Source organism: Choloepus didactylus, chromosome 4 (genome assembly GCF_015220235.1).
Source record: "Choloepus didactylus isolate mChoDid1 chromosome 4, mChoDid1.pri, whole genome shotgun sequence".
Classification (NCBI taxonomy): domain Eukaryota; kingdom Metazoa; phylum Chordata; class Mammalia; order Pilosa; family Megalonychidae; genus Choloepus; species Choloepus didactylus.
In genome coordinates, this window is record NC_051310.1 from 133619745 (window position 1) to 133641852 (window position 22108).

The 22108-nt window shown below is 37.2% G+C and overlaps 1 protein-coding gene and 1 pseudogene across 1 annotated transcript in view; both read right to left on the reverse strand.

The window, feature by feature from the left end:
* The window catches only part of SEMA6D (semaphorin 6D), a 614253-nt gene that overhangs the window by 197646 nt on the left and 394499 nt on the right, over positions 1–22108 (reverse strand). The window lies entirely within an intron of this gene.
* Positions 11585–13304, reverse strand: LOC119532058 (annotated as a pseudogene).

The following is a 22108-nucleotide window of genomic DNA, read 5'->3' on the forward strand; positions in this document are numbered from 1 at the left end:
TGGATAACTGGATCTACGGAATGTTAAAGTAGCGGAGATTGAGAGTTTAGTTGAAAGGGGTGGAAAATCAAGTCGGAAATTTAAAGCCAGGCAGAGTTCAGACTTGGTTTGTCAGGGGTAACAAGTGCAGCTGATGGACAGTGAGGGACGTGTTTTAATGGTGGCGTTTTAAGAAGATGCAGTATGTGATGTTATCCCAGTTAGATAAGAAAGATGGCTGAAGGAAGAGCAGCAATGCGGCATGATCGTAATCTCAGCGAGGCTCAAGGTGAGAGTGCCCTAGGGAGGTGGCAGAAGGGCTGGACAAGATGGGATGATTCCATATGGCATCTCCAAGGCAAGGAACAAATGATAGACCCTAACTGATTGATGTCAGGGTCCCTTTTAGAAAGAGTTCAAGAGAATTATTTAATTCAATGAAAGTTTGTTATGTTAAAATAACTTGTATGTCTTAGGGAGTTTCAAATAATTTCCATAGTATGCATTTTGTGACTGAACCCTACTTGTTTTATAAAGTTCATTTTTAGTGTTTTAGCTTATTTTCTTTGACTTGCAAAATAAATACTTTGTAAGCTGTCAGTTGTTGAAATATCTTAAGTTTATAATTGGTTATTATTAATTTTTAATTAAGTGTTTTGTAAAATTTCTGCTGTTGTGTTTTTACATTAAGTCATCTTAAGGTTCATTCTTTTATTTAATTTATGAGTGCACTTTTATCTCCATTAATTTGAGTTGGTTTTTCTTCCTAACCCAGCGAAAGTAAAGGACGTCTTATAGTTTTTGACTTTCTTTTCATCATAGGCAATGCTTATCACAGGATTAGGGATTAAGACATTTGTTGATTTAGTGATTAATTTGATTTTTTTAAAAGGCTTTATTCTTTGGAAAGTTTCAAGAATTTTTAATGTTGTTTTTCAAATGTTCTAGTTCGAGTTATCTTTTGAATATAATTCCAAAAGCCATCTGTGACTTTATTTCTCCTTAAAACTCAGTACTGGGCCTCAAAAGGTTCAGAAAACATCCATCAAATAATGAATGATTTATTTAATTGAATAAATATTTCCTTATTCAAAATAATGATTTCAGGATTCAGAATATTTTAAGACTTTCTGGAAAAGTAATAATATATATTCTGTGTTTGTGTTTTCTTATAGTGGAAGAAACAGGTGTGTTTGGGTGTATGTGTTTGCACACATGTGTGTGAATGCATGTGATTTGATTCTTAGTGTGTTACTAGAGAGGAGACACACAAGAAGACACATACCTGTTCCTGAAGGTTGATCCCAGCTACCTAGGAAAGCAGGAGATAGGTGGTGGGATCCTCTAGATAGATAGTGACAGAGGGAATGCATGAACGAAGGACCAGGGTCTATCATAGCTACATTGGGAACGAAGTCCTGTTTGTTGATCCCCTTCTGACAAATGAGTATGCTGAGCTTTGGGGAAGAAAACACATCTAGCAGAGTCAAAGCACTGGGACTCAAGTTAGAATGTCCAGTGGCCAGATTCTACTTTAAACCTTCAGGACCTTGGGCTCCACCCTACAGAAGGGCTAAGGTTTTGGTCCCAAGGCCTTTTTCATTTAGACCTCTGTGCTGAATACAGAAATTGCCTTAAAAATCAAATCTTTAATTCAAAACCAACAATAATCTAAGTAAACTAATTATAAAAGTACAAATTATGCATTTTCCGTATGTATAATATACCACAGTAATAAGTTTAAGGGATGACAAAGATATTAGTACACAAATAATTTATTTCTAAAAATAGTAGAGATATTAAAAATCAGTTAAAAACTAATAACATGATGTATAAACCAATATATTTGGTCAGAGGGAATTAGCAACTATTATAGGCATATTTTATGAAAGGTGTTGGATTTATTTGTTCCATGCAGATGAAATCTAATGCTGAGATGATTGTACAAACCCAGTGGCCTTTACTTTCAGAAATATATACTGCCTCATGATCAAGGAAGTGTTTCTTAAGCTAAAATTTTCAACCTTTTCTAGAGTCGAAAGTGATACTGATCAAAACTATGACAATGTATAATTTGGATTCTGTTTCTATTACATTTTGAATAAAGCACTGGTCAGGAACTCATCTCCAACCAGAAAATAACAGGTTTGTTTTTCAAGGACTTTTAGCAAGAAGACCAAATCATCTTTTTTCTTATTTCCAGGTAAGAATGAATTAAAGGATGTACATGCATACACACTCACACACATATACACACATGCACACACAATTGTAAAATCTCTGATGTCCAATTTTCAAATCCCGTATTTTCATAGTTTGACCATCATTTGGCCAATTTCTATTCCTTAAAAAAATTATCTTAGAAACCTTTATTACTTGTGGATCTCAGAAAACTTTATTATTTATTGTTATTATTGAACATTATCCAATGAGGCCTATGGAACTCTATGCCTAAAGCACAGCTGTTAAGTAAAACTATTTAACAGAATATTTTCTGCAGTGCTTTTTCAGGAAACCATCCCAGCCACAAAATAGTTGACGGAATCAGATATCTAGCTATCTTAAATCGATATAACATTGGTGATGGTTCTGGAATGTTTTAAAATCACTGTAATTGTAAATGGTTAATCAAATTCATTGCAGAATTCAAAAAGCTTCACTTTTTGACTTAATGCACTGTTCTGAACTCAAGATTTCTTTAATTAGACAGGGGAGCAGCTGTAATTGGCCCTCTCAAGGCCAGTGGCTGTGGAGACGATTTGTTTAAATTCCCAGAATATAGCCTCTGAAACTATTCTTTGCTTTATTTTTAAATGCTTTCTTCCAAATTGGGTTCCAAGATTTTTTTTCTATTCCAGTTACAGAATGAGTATAGCTATACCAGCCTCAAATATAATTCAAATAAGTTGGTTAGAGAGTGATTCTCCAGGAGTGATGAACTTATGACCCTGTCAATTAAAAAAAGTTATGGTGAATGTACAAGCTAATGATTGAGCCACAGCCTGCAGACAGGGCAGAGGCGAATGGGGATGGGAAGGGTATTCTGATAGTTTGCTGTTCTGTGCCATTGTGGATTGTATAAGGTCTAACATTTATGCCAGCTTTTGGATCTGTTCACCAAGGCTACAACTTTCCAGTCCAACCTCGGCAACTTTTCAGATTAGCCTGAACCTTTCTCACCTCATCAGGCCACTTCATCACTGTGACTTCACTGGCCTCTTCCAACCATCTAAAGTATTAGGTTAGACCTTGCTGTGTCTTTTGGCCACAACTTAATCATTTGGGATGACACAGTCTGGGAAGAGCTATAAGGTTCTTGCATCAACTGACAGCCTCCTGGACCCAGAACTGAATCGAGCATGTGCTTGGCAGTGGAGAGGAGGTCTTACCGACCACGTGAGGTCAGGGTTGTGACAGCAGTGGCATGAGGCACTGGGGGGCTGATCAGTGGGAGCTGAGAAGGGAAGCAATGATCAAATTAGATTTCCAATCCCTCATGAGGCAGAGAGACTTAGAAAAATCTCAGGAATGAAGTGGTAACGTATTTTTCCTTTTTTCAACCTAATATATATTAAAAATAAAGAAAAGCCAAAATGGGATTTTAAAAATTATTAGATTTAAATACTTATATTTAAACAAGAGAAAACACAAACACACACACACACACACAATATCCCATATAATTATACTACTCACAAGGCAATTTCAAGAGTTACCAAAAGATATTACTGTAGAGTTCATCATAAGCAGCATGATCTGGTATTGGGCCACAATTTAAGTTAAAGCCTGAACTACTTTCTTAAACCCTTCCAATACATCCCTGTAACTGTAACACCTAAAGATGATGTCAGAAATCTGATCCTGGTGAGTACTTAGCCTGTGGGCCCTCAGCATGGGCTGTGCAATGTAGAGCCATCCCTAAGGGTTTCATGAGACCACATGTCTGTGCAGTTCTTCAATCAGAGAAGTAACTGCTGGGTAGGGGAGAGGAATTGGGTAGAAAAGGACTCTGACATTTTCTGATATCAAAAAAATTAAAACAAAGTAAAACACAGGGAAATATTGTTCTGGGTCAGTGATTTTCAAATTCTTGTGAAAGCATCCACAGCAAAATAATTCATTGACATTAATTTGTGCATGCATTTGTGTGTGTGCATATTTCTTCATTGCATTTTCCCCTCCTCTACTCTGAGGGAGTCAGCTCGTGTTCCTTTAGAGGTGGAAGAAGTTGATCCTGGGAGATTAAAACTCAAAGGCTAGAGAGGGAATGTAGTAAGGGGGTCCTTGAGTATCAGGATGTCTGAGGGTATATGAGTGTCCTGGAGTGAAGTCTGGTCCTCTCAAGGGAATGCTACATCACCCTCTCTTGCGGCTAGACCCAAGCTCCTGGTCTGCAGCTGCTGGTCCCACCTGTGCCCCAGGTGATACAGGTTCACTGAGTCACCTCAGGCTTTGCAGAACCTTGCATGATCCAAGGCTACAAGGAAGACCAGTTCCAACAGATATTGAATTTCTCATCAGCCAGGTGGACTGGAGATGCAAAAATCAGAATCGGATTTAATTTTTTTCAGTTTCATGTGGTTATTGAAAATTAAAAATTAATACAGGGCTCTATGATTTTATCTTCAAAGGACACCTTATTTGAAAGCCCTAAGTGAAAACAGATAAAAACTGAAATGGGACAGGAGTCCTGAAATCTTGTTTCCTTGCTTCCCCATATAGTGCCTAAGAATTTTTGTAGAGGCCTTGAAGTTCTATGAGGCTCAGTTTGAAAACTGCTATTCTACTTAGTGACCAACAGGGAACTATGGGCATTGAGGAATAAGATGTGATGACTTGATGATGCCATAAAAACACTCATAATAAAAAATATTGTCTATGGTTTTAGAAAGCACTTTTATGTGTATTATTTCATTTAATCTCTGCAATAACCTGAAGTAGGCAAAGTAAATATCCTCAACCTATCCATCTCAAGATAACAGAAGCACGGTACCAGTAAATCTGGTATCTATTTTTGTTGATTTTTTTTTTTAATTTCAGAAAACAAAATATAAAAAATGTTCCAAGGAACATAACAAACACTTATGTACCCACCACCTAAAGTGAATAATTAACATTTTGCCATATTTTCTTGAGACGTAATTTTTAAAGAAATATAAAATTATAGATAAAGAATTCCCCCATGTTTTCCTTCCCAGTCCCATTCCTTTTTTGACTCAGAGCAACCAATTCAATCAAAGTAATGTGGACCAGGTTCTTGCTTTAATTAAATGGCATAGAGAGTTGTTTTATAAATTTTCACTTATAGATACTCTGTGACAAACTCTGTAACAAACTTGCATTTTCACTCAACATTAACTAATTTCTACTGCTGATTAGAAGAATTGCATCATCTGGTCACACTGCAATTTATTTATCCTTTTTTTTCTACCAATGAGCATTTGTGTGGTTTCTGACTGCTATTATAAGAATTGCTACAAAAAATGCATGTGGCCATAACTGAAATAGTTTTTCAAGAACAGACAATGTTAGTTTACAAGGTATGAGTGTAATCAATTTTACTAGATATTGCCACTTTACTCTTCAAATTAACCAGCAGTTATGAAAGTTATGATATTTCTATGTTCTCCCCCAAATTGGAATAGGCCTATTTTAAATTTATTTCAAATCTAGTGGAGGTTAAATAATACCACATTATTGTTTTAATTAGCATTTGTCTCATTACTAGTAAGGGTGAAAATTTTTTCATATATTTATTGTTGATGTGAGTTTTCTCTTCTATGCATCACTTGTTAAAATGTTTTGTTGATCTCTTTTTTTGGTGATTTCATTCATTCTTTCATGCATTCATTTGTTCATTTATCCATTCAATAATTTTTTATTGAGGTCCTACTATGTGCTGGGTTTAGTTCTAGGAGGCTGGTGAGCCCTGGCCCTCAGGGAGCTATATTCTAGTGGGGAAGACAGAAAACAAAAATGTAAGCAATAGCATGTGCTATAGTGCTGGGTAACAAGAGCTAGGAAGAAATACTAGTGAAGAGAAAATAGAGAATAATGAGGAGAGGTGTGTATACTGTTTAAGAAGGGGTAGACAGGAACATCCCAGGAGAAGCTTAAATGGAAACAGCAGAAGAACCTTAGGAAGATTTAGAGGGAAAGCATTTCAGACAGAAGGAACTAGGGCAGAGGTCATGAGGAAGAACCACCTTGAAAGCTGAGGATCTCTCCTGGGTATAAGCAGGTTTTCAATCTTCTTTACGCCCTTAAACAGCATTTGATAATGTCTTGCTGCATATCTTTTTAAAAATTTATATCTGAAATTTAGCTTTTCTTCACTATTGAATTATTACATTTTCTAATTGATTATTCTTAGCATGGGGGCCTGGGTTTCTGGGGCAAAATCTCACACTTTATATTTTATCATGCTGCATCTCTCAAAAAACAGTGGGGGAATGTTGACCAAATATCCCAGCAAATTATAATGAAGAGCAGAGATTTACACTCTTCTTGGAAAATTCTTTGAAAATTTTTGAACCCTTTGTAAGATCTGACCATGTATTCTTTCATGCCACTTCATAGCCACTATAAATACTGGTGGCAGAGTAATTCCAAATGGCAGATTTCTAGCTTCAAACAATAACCTTATTCTAGAGAGTAATGGAAGCTAATTTTTTCATACCTTGTCCAAAAGAGCAAAAGGTGAGGACCATTCATTTTCCTGTCCTTGTAATACCATATTGTTTACTTCTCAAACAAACATACAAACAATCAAACATAAAAATATCTTCCATCTTCCTTCAGAACTCCTCTGATTTTTCTCAGGACTAAACAGCGAGCCTTTCTTGAACGCTATCATGTGACAGGTACTACATGAAGTATCTTCCATGCATTAGTTCATTGATTTCTCATAACGATCCTAGAAGGGAGGTAATAGTAACACCTTTACAGATGAGGGAACTCAGGTTTCAGGAGGTTAAATGACTTGCTCAAAGTCACACAAAGTTTTAAGTGGCACAGGCCAGATTTGAATCAGGTGTTTTTGATCTAGAACAGGCCCTAGAGACATATTTCTTATCCCTGCAATTGAGGGAGCTCATTTTAGGTTCCACATCCTTGACGCAAGTATTGTGATACAGTAATATATAGACTGATCTAAAGCACATTCGGTTCAAGAGACCTCACCTCAGTCTGGCCTCCTCATTGTGTCTTCCTCCCCCACTCCCCATCACCTGCCTCGTACCTTCTCCATTCATAACCGTTCCATTCAATACCAAGTAAGGGATCTCCCTCTTACTCAGTGTGGCTGAAGTGAGCCCATCATGGACCCAGCAGAGCAGGTAGTAGCAGCAATCCAAGAGTTTTGAGAGTGTCCTCTGTCTCCTGTGGACCCAGAAACTCGTGGAGTTTAGACACAAACGGCCTTAAGAGATCGCCTCATCCAGCAATCTGCATGTGTCAGGTGTCAGACATTATCTCAATTTTGCTGCTGAGGTAATAGTGACTCTAGTCATGTACCCAGGAAGTGTCTAGGATACCCTGGAGTCTAAAGCTCCAGGATAAAAAGATGTTTCTTTAACTATACTATTGGAGAAACTTTTGGGTTTTTCTAAGATATCTAAATTTTTTAAGCTTTTATAACTGAATTGCAAACTAAGAAAAAAATGGGTAGTGGCAAGGTTGAGCATCAAGAGAGAGGCAGCAAAGGAGGAGGGAGAGAGGATCTCAAAGGGAAGTAGAGGAATGAAGACAAATTTTGCTGACATCCTGATCTGCACCAAATAAAACGTATTTGCATTTCCCGCAGTACTTTTCTGGGATTTTACAATGATGGTGGTGGGAAGGAAGGAAAGGGAGAGTGACGCATTATGCACCATTCATTTATTACCTCATTTACTTCTTCACAATAAACCTAAGAAGTAGGTTCCCAGTTCCTTATCTAAAACCCTTGCAACTTGATGTCTGCCAGATTTGGAGTTCTTCAAATTTTAGAAAGATAATACAGTGCATGCATCATAAATTACAAAACATTCCCAAAGCTCTGAGATAGCATCCGGTAATCAAATACATTTGTATTTCTTCAGCCAAACGCATGAATAGTCTCATTAAGTAGGATAAAACAAAGACTATAAATAACCTTACATCAGTTCAAGTAAGGTTTTGTAGCCAACCAAGTTCATATCAGGTCAAGTTTTGACATCAAATGAGCTATAAAAAAGGTTCTGGAATTTAAGAGATTTCCGGAATTTGAGATTGCAGATAAGGGGTTGGGGATCTACAGTAATATCCCGTATTATTATCATATAACGTATGAAGAAATAGAGGCTTAGAGTTTAATTGCTTAAGTTCTCACAGCTCCATGCCAGAAGTGGAACTGGAATCCTAAATGATGTTGAGGAACATCATGTATTTGCCTCATTATAGCCTCTAGGGAAAGAAGTTTCTTCTCTTTAGGAGATGGAGGATAAGTGTGATCAGAATGGCACTTGCTTCTTGTATTTTTAATGTCCGCCAGGGTACCTTGCAAAGCATTCTGTACATGGTATATGACTAAAGACCAATGGATGAATAAACACCACGGTTTATAAATGGGCATGAAGGAGACTGTTTAGAGATGCCATTGAGGTAGGGTTGGGCTTCTTCGAGCTCATAGTGAAGAGGGAGGTCACAAACCTCTCAAAGGAGGCATGACAAACGACAAGCCAACCATAGATTTGGACTTGCAAAAAGGAGCTGCTTCCACCTGCCAACTCTTACAATTGTCAGGGAGGGTAAATAATAGTGTGAAAGAAGTCCTTTACCCACTTAACACAGGACATTGGCCAAAGAGTCATCATTGGTAAAGGTGCTGGCTGCATGGATCTTTATGATGGTAAATAACCTATGGAATTATGATACTTGTATTAATTCCACAAATATTGGTTAGACATCTTCCACATGGCAGTTAAGGTACTAGAACCTAATAGAAATACAAAATGTGGCTTATTTTCTGCTCTCATAATGCCCAAGTCAGGAAGAGATGGAGGAAGAAGTAAAACATGCAATGATTTAATTATAATACAAACTAATGATAAGGTCATAAGAAAACTAAGTGAAATGCTGTAGAAGCTAAAAGTATGGTATTACATCTAGACAAAGAGTTCAGCAGGACCTTGGAGCAGATTCTTGAAGAAGGGATAGGAGTGGAGACAACTGGAGGTAGGAAGGAAAGCATTCCAGGTGGAAGGGACACAATGCATCAAGGCTAGCCTGCATTCCATTTCTTTGGATTCCTGAGTAGAAGAGTGGCATATAATGTATTACCTATTCATTTCCCTCTTCAAAAATTTTCTTTAATTTTTAATGGACTTCAAGACTTCTTAAAGTGAAAAATTAAATTATCTTTCATAAATTTATAAAGTGTGCAACCATCGTCACAACCCAGTTTTAGAACGTTTCCATCACACAATAAAATTCTGAGCCCATTTGTAGTCAATTCCTGACTCCACCCCTCAACCCCAAGCAATCACTGATCTGTCTCTTTAAATTTGCCTTTTCTGGACATTTCATTTAGATGAAATCATACATTATGTAGTCTTTTATGCATGGCATCTTTCACTTAGTGTGAAGTTTTTGAGGTTCATCTATGTTGTAACATGTATCAGTAGTTGATTCTTTTTGTTACTAATAGTATTCCATTGAATGTCTGTACCACATTTTGCTTATCCATTCATCAGCTAATGGATATTTGGGTCATTTCCAGTCTTTGGCTATTATGAATAATACTGCTATGAATATTCTCAAACAAGTCTTTGGATATATGTTTTAATTTCTTTTAGGTAGATTACTAAATTTACTTAGATTGTTGGGTCTTATGGGAACTTTATATTAAACTTTTAAAGAAACAGTCAAACTGTTTCCAGCGTGGCTGTAAAATTTTACATTTCCACCAGCAATGCATGAGAGTTTTAGTTTCTCCACACCCTTTCCAACACTTAACACTGTCTGTATTTTTTTTTATTAAAGCATTCTAGTGAGTGTGCATTTCACTGTACTTTTAATTTACATTTTCCTAATGACTGATGATGTTGAACCCTTTTTCAAGGCACAAATGTGTGTCTATAAGTCTTCATTGGTACAATGTACATTCGACTCTTATCAGATATATGATTTGCAGTATGATTTGCAAATATTATTTGCACATCTATGGCTTATCTTTTCATTTCTTAAAGATGTTTTTTGAAACACAAAAGTTATTAATTTTAACAAATCCAATTTATTAATTGTTTTCTTTTATGACATGCTTTTAGTGTTGCATCTGAAAACTCACTGCTTAACCCAAGGTCATGAAAATTTTCTCCTTTTTCTTCTAGGCTTTTTTCCTAGAAGTTTACAGTTTGAGTTCTTATATTTAGGTTTCTAATGCATTTTGAATAAATTTTTGAGTATGGTGTGAGGTAATGGTCAAAATTTATCTGCTTTTTTCAAATGGATATCCAATGGTCCTAGCACCACCTGTTGAAAGATTCTGAGATATTGCCTTTACACTATTGTCAAAAATTATTTTTCACATATATGTGTATGTAGTCTATTTCTGGATTCCCTATTCTTTTCCATTGATTGACTTGTTTATTATTATGCCAATACCATTCTATCTTGATTACTGCAACTTTATAACATATCTCGGAATCAGGTAGTGCTAGTTCTCCAAGTTTGTTCTTCTTTTTCAACTTTTTTTTTTTTTGGCTATCTAGGACCTTTGCATTTTAGAATAGGTTTGTCAATTTCTACAAAAAAGGCCTACTGATCAGATCTATGGATAAATTTGGGAAGAATCAGAATTACAAAAATATTGAGACTTAAATCAATAGACATGAATTATTTCTCTATTTATATTTTCTTCAAATTTCTCTCCATAATCTTTTATCAGTTTTAGTGTAAAAACCTTGCAGTTCTGTTAAATTTATTCTTTATTTTATTCTTTTGGATGCTATTGTGAATAGAGTTGTTTTTATTAATTTCATTTTCAGATTTGTCCTTGCTACTATATAGCAATACACTTGAATTTTGTATACTGATTTGTAAACAAAGGATATCCTGTGACTTTGCCAAACTCATTTACTCATTCTAGAAGTTTCTTTTTTTCTTCAACACCTTAAAACTCAGCCGAAAGGCTTTTTTTAATGTGCTATTGGTAAATTAAAACAATTACAAATAAAATATTAATTAACCAATTTGGCTCTTTTGAGAAAACCTAAGAGTCAATTTTGAAAGTAGTTCATTTTGATACCCATTCTTCTAAGGTAAGCAAGGAAGGTCTGTGGTTCTGAATTCCTACCACCCCCGGGGCTGAAAGCTGGGTCCATCCTGGGAGGTGACATGAGCCTAGTTCCTATGTCGAGGGAAACAAACACCGTCAACAGGATTTAGGGGCAGCACTGGGTTTACAACAAAGAAAAGGGACGGTTTATGACACCAGCTTTTCGCTTACACTGCTAACATTTTGCCTTTTTAAAAAAATGTTATCTACCTCCTCCCACCAGAGTCCACTTCCAAGGTGTTGACCGAGCCTCTTCAAACAGCTTCTTGAAAGGATTTTTCCACTTCTGTTCTGGAATATTCTGCTTTAGCTTTGGGGGATGCTCTAAATTATTTCACCATGATGAAGTCAGATTTACAGTGAGCTATAAATTCTGTCACAGGGTCATGTTCACCTTCTGTTTTAATGGTGCCTGCAATGCTGTCATTTTCCAAGATGGGGAGGAAAAGCTGCACAAAGTCAGAGGTGTATGGAGGCACAATAACATCCAGTACCTCAGTTACACAATAGCGAATGAGTGAAATGTCAGTGTCCAGCTTCTCCAGACACTTTCGGATGTAACCGACAACAGGAAGTACATAACCTCGACTCAGCAGGTGAACCATCCTGTCCAGTAGGGTCTTCTTTAACTCAAGCTGCTCCATCACATCCAGCTGGGAGTGCTCAGTCTCAAAGAGCTTAACAAGCAGCTGCAGGACCTGGGGGTGCAGGAGCTGGTGGCAGGTGCTAATCTCATCCAGCAGCGCTAGGTGTCCTGGGTGTGGTCACTCGGCAACTGAAAGTACTTGGGTTCTGATTCCGTCCAATCCACCCACTTCAGTACACCCATCACCACCACTGGGAACCTAATACACTGATAAAGTGTACTCAATTCTGCCACTAGTTCAGAGGCCCCTTTCTTCTCACTGCAACACAAATTGTGAGAGTTTCAATGGCTTTCGACGTTGACTTCAGCCCCTCTTTATTGATGCTCACTCACTTGTTCTTCTTCCAGGTCTCAACCACGCTTGCTGCATATGCCAGGATGTGGAGGTACTTGTGCTTGTGGTCCTGGTTGATCCTGGCCCCTGGTTTGAAGAGGGACTGCATGAACAGGTCCAGGAAGGCCGGCACCCGGATTAATTCAACAGGAGAAGGGTCCATGCTTGTGAACATCTTGAACAGGACTGTTGGCAGGATTCAGCGCCCTCTTGGAAGCAATTGTGCCTAATGCTAGGGTGATCTGACTTGCATCTTGACCTTTCTCCTGAGCAAAGTGCTGAACTTCGCCGGAGCCCCCTTGCTCTTCTTGGGCCAGCACGGACATCCTCGCCTGGGCAAACAGGTAGGTGTGCTCCCCATGGCAAACCATTTTAGCAAACTCAGGGAGATTTTTTTCAAGGTTTTCTTCTCCATCTAAAATTGTAGCTAGAGAAGTTCAGAGTACTCTAGAAAATACTTCTAACCGCTGGCAAGCTGTGGGGACACTGGTAATCTCCCCTTGATATCCTGCATCAGAGATAAGCTTAACAGTAAAGCATCAGACAGTCTGGATGGGCTTCAGCCAGTTTATAAAAAAGATCTCGCTATGTGGTATGTGCAATCATTTGTTCAAGCCAAGCTGGGGTCTCTCCTTCTTCAGTAAAAGTAGAATCTTCTTTGCAGGGGTCAAATGTTTGATCAATAAACTCTTCAAGTGATTTTCCACAGTTTCTTGAACCTGTATTGCTTCAAAGCCTGTCTGAACGAGCCACTCAGCCAGCAGGTTAACAGTCTGTGCCACAGCAGTATAGTTCTTGGATAAGAGCTGGGTAACATTCTCTGGAGACCCTCCTGCCTGAAAATACCTCTTCAGAGTCTTAAAGACTGAGGGTTCCATTATATAATCCCGGGTAGAAAGTTTATGTAGGCATTCTTGCTGGACTTCTGCGTCATCTTCTCCCTCTGCATAATCATCCTCTTGCTGGCTGCCGTCCGCCTTGTCTTCCCATTTGGCTGCACTCCCAAAGTAGTCCTCATCCATGATGGTGCCTGGCGCTGCTCCTGCCATTCTAGAAATTTTGTGGGTTGTTTTTGTTGTTGTTGTTTCTGTTGTTGTTGTTTGCATAATGACCAGTGAGAACATCCAGTACAATGTTGAACGGAAGTAGCATGAAAGGACATCCTTGCCTTGTTTTGGATTTTAGGAGGAAAGCATTTAGCCTTTCACTACAAAGATGTCCAACTAGCTGTAGGTTTTTGTAGATCTTTATTAGATTGAGGACATTTCCTTCTATTACTAGCTTGTGGAAGTATTTATTAGTAGTACATCTTAGATTTTATCAAATGTGTTTCTCTGTGTCTATTGGTATTTGTCTTTCATTCTACTGATAGGGTGTTTTACATTAATTGATATTTCAGATGTTAAACGAGCCTTACATTCCTGGGATAAATTTCACTTGGTCATGGTTTTAAATCCTTTTTATATTTTGCACAATTCAATTATTTTTTTGTGAGGAATTTTATATCTACATTCACAAGAGATACTGCTCTGTAATTCTGCTTTTCTTCTAATGTCTTTCTTTGGCTTTGGTATCACAGTTCTACTGACATCACAGAACGAATTGGAAATGTTCCCTCCTGAAATATCTGGAAGAGTTTGTATAGGATTGGTATTATTATTTCATCTTTAAAATCACCACTGATACCACCAGGGCCCAGAATTATTTTTGTGAGAAGATTTTTAATTTCTAATTTAACTTCTTAAATCCTTATTGATCTATTCAGATATTTGAATTCTCTTTGTTTCAGTTGTGGTAATATGATTGACTTGGAATTTATCTATTTCATCATATTTGTCTTACTTGTTGGCACAAAGTTGTTCATAATATTCCATTATTATCCTTATAATTTCTCTATGGCCAGCACTGATGTTCCCATTTTATTCAAAATTTTGGTAATCTGTGTCTTCTCTCATGTTCCTGGTCAATCTAGTTGTTTGTGATTTTTCTTTTCAAAGAAATACCTTTGCTTTAATTTATTTTTCCATTGTTTTTGTTTTCTAATTTCTAAATTTCTACCTAACTGCTATTATTTCCTTTTTTTATACTTAATTGGATTTTATTTTCCTTTTCTTTTTCTAGTTTCTTATGATGGAAACTTAGATTGTATAGATATGGTACCTTTCTTATTTACTGATAAGGGCATTCAAAGCTAAATATTTCCTTATAAGCAGAGTTTTAGCTATGCTTCATAAATTTTATTATGGATGATTTCATTTATTTCCAATTCCATATATTTTTAATCTCCCATAGAGTATCTTTTATGTTGACCTATATTTATCATTTCCAGTACTCTTCAGTTCTTTCTTTGGATTCATGCTATTCCCTGGTGTTACTTCCTTTCAGTTTGAATAACTTCCTATAGTACTTATTGTAAAGCAGGTCTGCTGTCAACAAATTCTTTCAGTCTTTGTTAATCTGCAAATTCTTTATTTCACCTTAAATTTAGAAGAATGGTTTTGCTGGATATATAATATTTAGTTGACAAGATTTTTTTCTTTCTCCCAGTATTTTGAAGGTGTCATTCCACTGACTTCTAGTCAGCATTGTTTCTGATGATAAATTAGCTGTTAACAATTCCCCTGTATGTGATGAATCATTTTCCTCTTGCAGCTCTCAAGAATTCACCTTTTCCTTTGGTTATCAAAAGTTAGACTATAATGTGTCTGGAGGTAGATATCTTTGGGTTTTAGTATGTGAGATTCATTGCATTTCTTAGATATATGGCTTAATATTTTTCATTAAATTTGAGACATTTTTAGCCGTTATATCTCAAATATTTTTTTTCTGCCCCTTTGTCTCTCTCCTTTCCTTTGGAACTTCAATTACATCCATGATGTATGACTGATATTATTCCATAGGTGTCTAAAGCTCTGTTCATTTTTCTTCAATCTTTTTTTTCTCTTTTCTTCAAGTTGGATAACTTATATTGATCTATCTTCAGATTTACTGGATTTTTTTTTTATTATGCTATCTCAAATATATTTTTTGAGCACTCTAGTTAATTTTACATTTTATATATTGTTCTTTTCAACTCTAGAATTCCCTTTTGGTTCTCTTTAAAAATTTCTATCTCCTTACTGAGATCCTCTATTTATTGAGTCATTGTCATCATGATTCCCTTTCATTTTTAAAGAATATTTTCTTTAAGTTCTTTGAACATGTTATCCTCTTGAAAGAATTGCCTGCTATATCCAACATCTGGTGACAATCTGAGATTGTTTTTATTGACTCCCCCTTCCCCCCAAAATTGGTCATACACTATTGTTTCTTGCATACTTTGCAATTTTTTTGTTAACCACTGGATATTTTAGATGATATATAATAGCAACTCTGGATTCTGACTTTTTCTCCCTGAGTGGTATTGTTTTTATTGTTATTTATTTGTTTGTTTAGTACCTTGTCTGGACTACATCTGTGAAGTCTGTCTCTGCAAGTTATAGCTGCTGATTCAGTGTTTTTGTTTGTTTTCTTTTTATTTTTAAGCTCAACTTTCTAGAGATAATCCCTATGTCTGTTTCAGTTTCCAGGAAAGGACTGGTCAGAAATTATAGCCAAACTTTTTCAGTCAGTAAGGCTTCTACTCTCTGCTGATGCCACATATGTGGATGTGTGAGCACACTGCATTTCAGGCCATTCTCAAGTTTTTCCTGGCTCTTGCTTTCTGTCAGGCTCAATCACATTTTTCCTAATGTGCATGCTGCATATACCAAGGATGTTTGGATGGCTTCAGCCTACGCCATTCTTTCTTGCACATCCACAAAACCTCCACCCAGTACAGTATACAGAGAGTTTCTAAAGCCTTCTCTCCCTGTCTCAGCTCCTAGAATTTCCTGCTAAATCACCAATTAGTCTGAAAGTTCATTGCTTGACCCAAACAGCCTGCAACCGCAGGCTTGCAGAGGATCCCCCATTAGCCAGTGGCAAGACTACCATTTAAACTGCCAATGCTCTAAGACAAGTGGCAATTCTCTGGTGTGGGTAGCAAGGCCGCTAGTATTCATGCTATAATAGAGATAGAAGAGATATGAGAGCATTTGTTGGCAAGAATACCACAGATTTACACTGTTCTTACCCTAAATTCAGTAGGTTTCATGAATAAATGCTACATTATTTGTTATATGTTCTTGGTTGGTTTCCAAAGCACTGACTGTTTGCTTCTGATGGTTTTATTCAGCTTTACAGTTGCTTTTGGGGTTGGGGGAATTGTTTACTTCCTTTCTGAAATTCTGGAAGAGAATCTCTCACTTGAAGAGTTTTCGACATTCTCATCCCTGATTTCCTGAGCATTGTGTATAGGATCTCTGCTTTGTTCTTACAATGATGTTTTTCCTGTCTCCTATGGTCCTAGTGGCTTGGGACATAGCCTCTACCAGTTATGGATATGGCTGAGCCATACCCAGTGGGTAGGGATTTCATTCCCAATCTGTTAATCCATCCCTAGAAAATTTATCCACGAGTTTTCTCATTTATAAGCATTTTCTGGAATGTCTTACTTCCCCCTTTTCAAACCAGTTGCTGTTCCAGGACTCTGTTCAAGATCTTCCCCCTCTATGAAGTCATCCTAATTACTTCAGCCTACTCTCTTTGAACTCTTTGGTTCTTAATTTTTACCATTATTTTTGGTAATTACACTGATCCTATCACATATTCTCCCCCTAACTATTCGTTTTATGCACTATTCTTTCTTATCATAAGCAGAAGCAAGCCTATTATTATTTTGAATATCCCACAGATTTTATTGAATTCCTAGATATAACCAGCTAGAGTTAGTAGGCTGAACTGAATATGATCAAGTGTTTGATTGCCTGATTGGTGATCATATCCTATGTTTTTAGAAAAGCTGGCACATAAAAAGATGTTTTATACTCCTTTTCACCTTCTACAATCTCTGCATGCCTAAATCACCCTATTTGTCTAAGTCTATATTAAATAGCTCCTTCATGAAGCTCCTCCTGAGCTTCCAGTGTATCCTGTATTTTGCATGTGGTATTTGCCACTTTCTGTTCTGCATCATAGCTCTTTATGTACAAGACTTTTCCTGTTAGATCTGAGCATCAGCTTCAGCAAAGATTTATCTCTGTAAATTCATTGATAGAAGATCTTGGTAAACAGTTGAATTGATACTTGTATACTAATGAATGAGTCTCAACTGTGGCTTTACAACTCCACACAGTTTGTAGAACACGGTGGCTGACTAGAAAGTGTGTTCTGTAAAGTCACAATAGGTCAGTGCTGGAAAGAAATTTATAGATGATCTAGGCCAACTGTTCCTTTTCAGAAGGTATTACTGAGGTCTAGTGAAGTGAAATGACTTGATCCAGTGAATCTGTAACATCTCTCTGGATGGCTGTTGAGGCTGCAGAGGTTGCTTTTGCTCATTTTTCCTTCAGGGATTTCCTGCACAGTGAAACTGTAGCTTTGCACATGTCCCAAACTTGTCAGGTTTCCAGATTTCATTTAGTGCTTCTCTTCATGGCAATGAATTTATATTCAAATTCTTTCACAACCAACAGTACAGCTGTTCTTGCATTCACTGTAGAGTAACAAATTAAAGAGCCATCTCTAACAGCAGAGTTACCAGGTCTAGCAACCAAGGTTTTTCCTGATGAAAAGACGTTAACAGACCCCAATGTATTGAATGCCCTTAACAAGGAAGTAAATTCAAAACTAACAAGAAAATGTAAACCTGATGTGATTTCCCTAATCAAAACAGAGGGCAAAAAGAGCCCACTCTCTGAAGTGTGCAAGTACTAAACTTTAATGACAATATCAGTTCTATTTGATGAGGGCAATAGGAAATCCTCAGTTCATCTATTATAAAGATTGGAATTCAGGCTGATTTCATTGCGCTTGGCAGGTGGCTGAGCATTAGCGAGCTAATGTAGGCCATATTCGAGCTGTACTTAATGAAGGCAGCACCCAAGGCATAGACTTCAAGCAAAAAGCTTATCTACTTATCTAGCTGAGACTTAAACAGCAGAGCATTGTGTTTGTGAGGTTGCTAATGGCTTAGAGCATGCTAACCTCAAGTTAAAGAAATAGCAAAATCACAATTGTAAGTAATACAAATTAAGCTGAGTAGCTAACTGTCAAAGCTATGCTTTATTAGTGGGTGAGGGGCAGTTTTGGAAAGGGTACTAAGAGTGTGCCTTCTATGTGACAGGTACCCCTACAGATACACGATTCCCTCCTGTTCTTTTAAAAGAACCCCTGTCTACATCTTATATGAAGCTGCTGTAGAATTTCTCTTAAATCCACATACCTATCACCCATTCTGCTATTCTGCACCAGACTTTAATCCTGCCTTCCATATGATAGTAGCATAGCCAGTAATAATTATTCTCAGTAACGAGAATGTATTATATGCCAAGCTCTCTGCTGGATGCTTTACATTGTCTCATTTAATCATGACTTTTGTAACTTTTTGGTTAAGCATCACTACATACATTTTAGAGATGAGGTACTCAAGGCTCAGAAAGATTGGCACGCTCAGAGTCACATAGCTAGTAAGGGGTAAGGACGGGTTTTGAACCTGTAAGTTAAACTTTGCATTGACACCTTGGCTTCATATTTTCAATCTTGATCTTGACTTGCCCCAAAGACATCACTCCCAGTTACTGTCCTCCATCTTAGTCCAAATCTGAGGGAAGATAGCACACAGCCCTAGCCCTGTTATAGTCCCCTATGGTTCACACTTTTGGGAAAGGAGGCTCCAAGGAGGGGGAAACAAGTCAGAGAAAAGGGGCTATGCATAATTTTTCTCATTATTTCTGTATGCCAAAAATATCTTTGGGGAGTCATCTATCACGTGCATGTCTAGTACATTACCTACAGACAATGTAAAAAATACCAGGAAGGCCAAGAAACTTTCTACTGTATTGTATGCACAATGCCAATTATAGTGACTCACAGAAAACACAGGTACAGAATATATACAAAAATGCTATTTTTGATAAGGAAGTGTTCTCATAAAAATTCATTTCTTGGTCTATTTCATAAATCTTTGTCTCTTATAACATGCAGTTATAATGTTAAATGGGAAAAGCAGAGAATAAAATTTTATCCTTGCTATGATTACAACTAGGAAAAATTATAAATGCTTATGGAGAACAATTGGAAAAGAGTACAAAGATGAAAGCAATAATATGGTGTGGTGGGACTGTGGGATAATTTTCTTCCTCCATTTTGATTCCTATTTGAGCTATTGGGAAGCTGTTTGTGCAACAAATAATTTTTAAAAGTATAACGGTGAATACCAATTAAAAATAAAACATATAAGGTGTGTGCCAATACCATCAGGAAGCATAAATGTGACATTTCTATTTTTTGCTGGAATTCTGGCTTCTGGTGAATTCTTTATTCTCACTTTCACAAAGTGCCATCAATCCTTAACCAACTGTGCTAATGGAGGGAAGTGCTGATGAGTGTCATCTCAGCACATGGAATACCAAGTGCCCAAAGAATCCTGACCAGCTACTCCACTGGATGCCTTTTTATTGCATTTGGATGGAGACTCTGATTTGCATGGCTCTGTGGATCATTTCTAAGTAATTTACACTGAGTATCATGAAAGCATCTATAGTTTGGGTTTCCTTACCAGAATTTGATCCAAATTGTAGTCAACACCTATTACATCATGTGATTTGATTATGGTCAAAGGTACGGGAAGGAAGGTCTAAACTAGTGTTTTCAAAGTGTGGTTCCCTGACCAGTAACATTAACATACTTTAGATACTTGTTAGAAATGCAAATTTGGGAGCTCTTCCTCAGACTTAACTTTATCTGAAATTCTTCTGGGGTGGACCCAGCAATTTGTACTTTAACTTAGTCTTCCAGGTGAGTCTGGTGTTCAGTTAAGTTTTAGAACCACTAAACATATTGTACTAAACCACCTGACTAAACATGTTGCCGCTAATTTCCATTAGGCAAAGTACCTAATAGTCTTACCTTTTTCAGGAATGATTACTGAATTAAGATTGCTTAGTTTTACTCTTTTGGGTTAAAACAATAAAAGCCCTTATTAAAGTGCAAATGTTTTGTATGGAATAGCTGGTGTTTTGAGATATGTGCCATTACCATGTTATATTGAATTTGTCAGCTTGACTTGAAAGAATAAGCTCTATACAGTTTGGAAATTAAGATGGTTTAATAATAAAGAGCAGTTAGGAGAAGACAGAAGGTGACAGTGGGGAGGTGGAGGGTATCACAGGGGTTGACCGGGTTGGGAGTGAGCAGCATGAGGACATTTTTGAAATGGGTAAATCTGGGTCCTGCAAACAAAACTTCCAGTTAAGCATCCTCCCTGGGAAGTGGCTTAAACCTACCTCCTCTTGCTGTAAGTAATGCTGATGTATCCCTTCTCTGAATACACATTAGGGAGTTAGTATTTAATATGGGCCTGTTCGGAAGGTTCAATGCTTGTCCAGAAAACACTGTCTACTTATGGGAAGCAAAGCTATTTTCCATCAGAGCAAAAATAATGTGCTGCTCAAATCTTATCTTCTCATATAATTATAAATCATTTAGTTCGGTTTGAGCCCTGCTGAGCATGGTTTCATCCTGAGATCACTGTAATCCCCTTGAGAACACAGACTTCCTTGCTTCAGAACTTTCCCACTGAGGGCTTATTAGAGAAAATACACAGAAGCTACATGACCAAAACAAAACCTTTACCTGAGACTTATCAAAGATGTTACCTACAGTGTTGACAAACAACAAAGGATAAGGGTCTTTGTACCTTTCACATATTGTTACCATTCACTATCTAGGTTTCACTTTGAGCTTGGCTTCGCAGTCACATGCCTTACTAAAAATGATCAGTGGGTTGATAAAATAGTGAAAAACATGAAGTTGCTTTCTTAGGCATTAAAAAAAACCAACACGGAATCCTGAAGTCATTAACACATATCTACTGCCTGGAGGAGGGGTATGGACAACTGTAGGCAAATCTATGAAGTGACAAAATTTCTTTTCTTCCATTGCTACACCCTTTTCTTCTCAAAGAGCAACTCCTTTCCAGGGACCTAACCATTTGGTCTGAGGCACTGCATGGATTAACTGTATTTCTTTCCTCATATAATTTGCATTCACATATTGTTCCCTCTTCTCCAGGTTAAACATCTATAGCCCCTTAAATTCTTGTCTCATGCTTAAGGAGGGAAGCTAGAGAGCATAATCATTAATAAGAGCTCTCGAGTGCCTGAGTTCAAATCCTGCCGCCACCATTTGGTAGCTGTGTGACCTTGGGCAAGTTACTCAACCCTCCTGGTTGTTGGCATTCTCATTAATAACATGGTGACATTTACAGCTACCTCACAGGGTAAAGAAGGTTAAATGAGATAATTCAAAGATCTCCTGGCACCAGTAAGTGCTTAAATAAAAGTGTCTTTCTTTTCCCACATCTTTCTTCACACTTTGTCATCCTCATCCTTCTCCTCTGGTCACATAATAGTTTGTCACCCTTCCTCCGAAAATGGGCAGCTGAGAACACAGTGCAACTGGAGTGACTTGCCCCCGGGATAGCATTCTCCCTTATTTTGGATCTTATTGTTTCCTCCCTTATTCTAGATCTTATATTTCTCTAATAATATATACATCATCAATTTTAACTCACTTTTTATAACTGGATTTGGAAAAGTCCCCCAGGTGTAATCTATTTGTTGACAAACATTCCACCATTCTCTTGTCTTCTTATCAAAGAAGACTGAAATGCCTTTTGTAAGATGGAAATAATATAGAAAAAAATTTTTCTGTTCAATGCACAGCTGAACAAAGCCTGGTTGGCACCCCAAAGACAACTTCAACTTCTTTT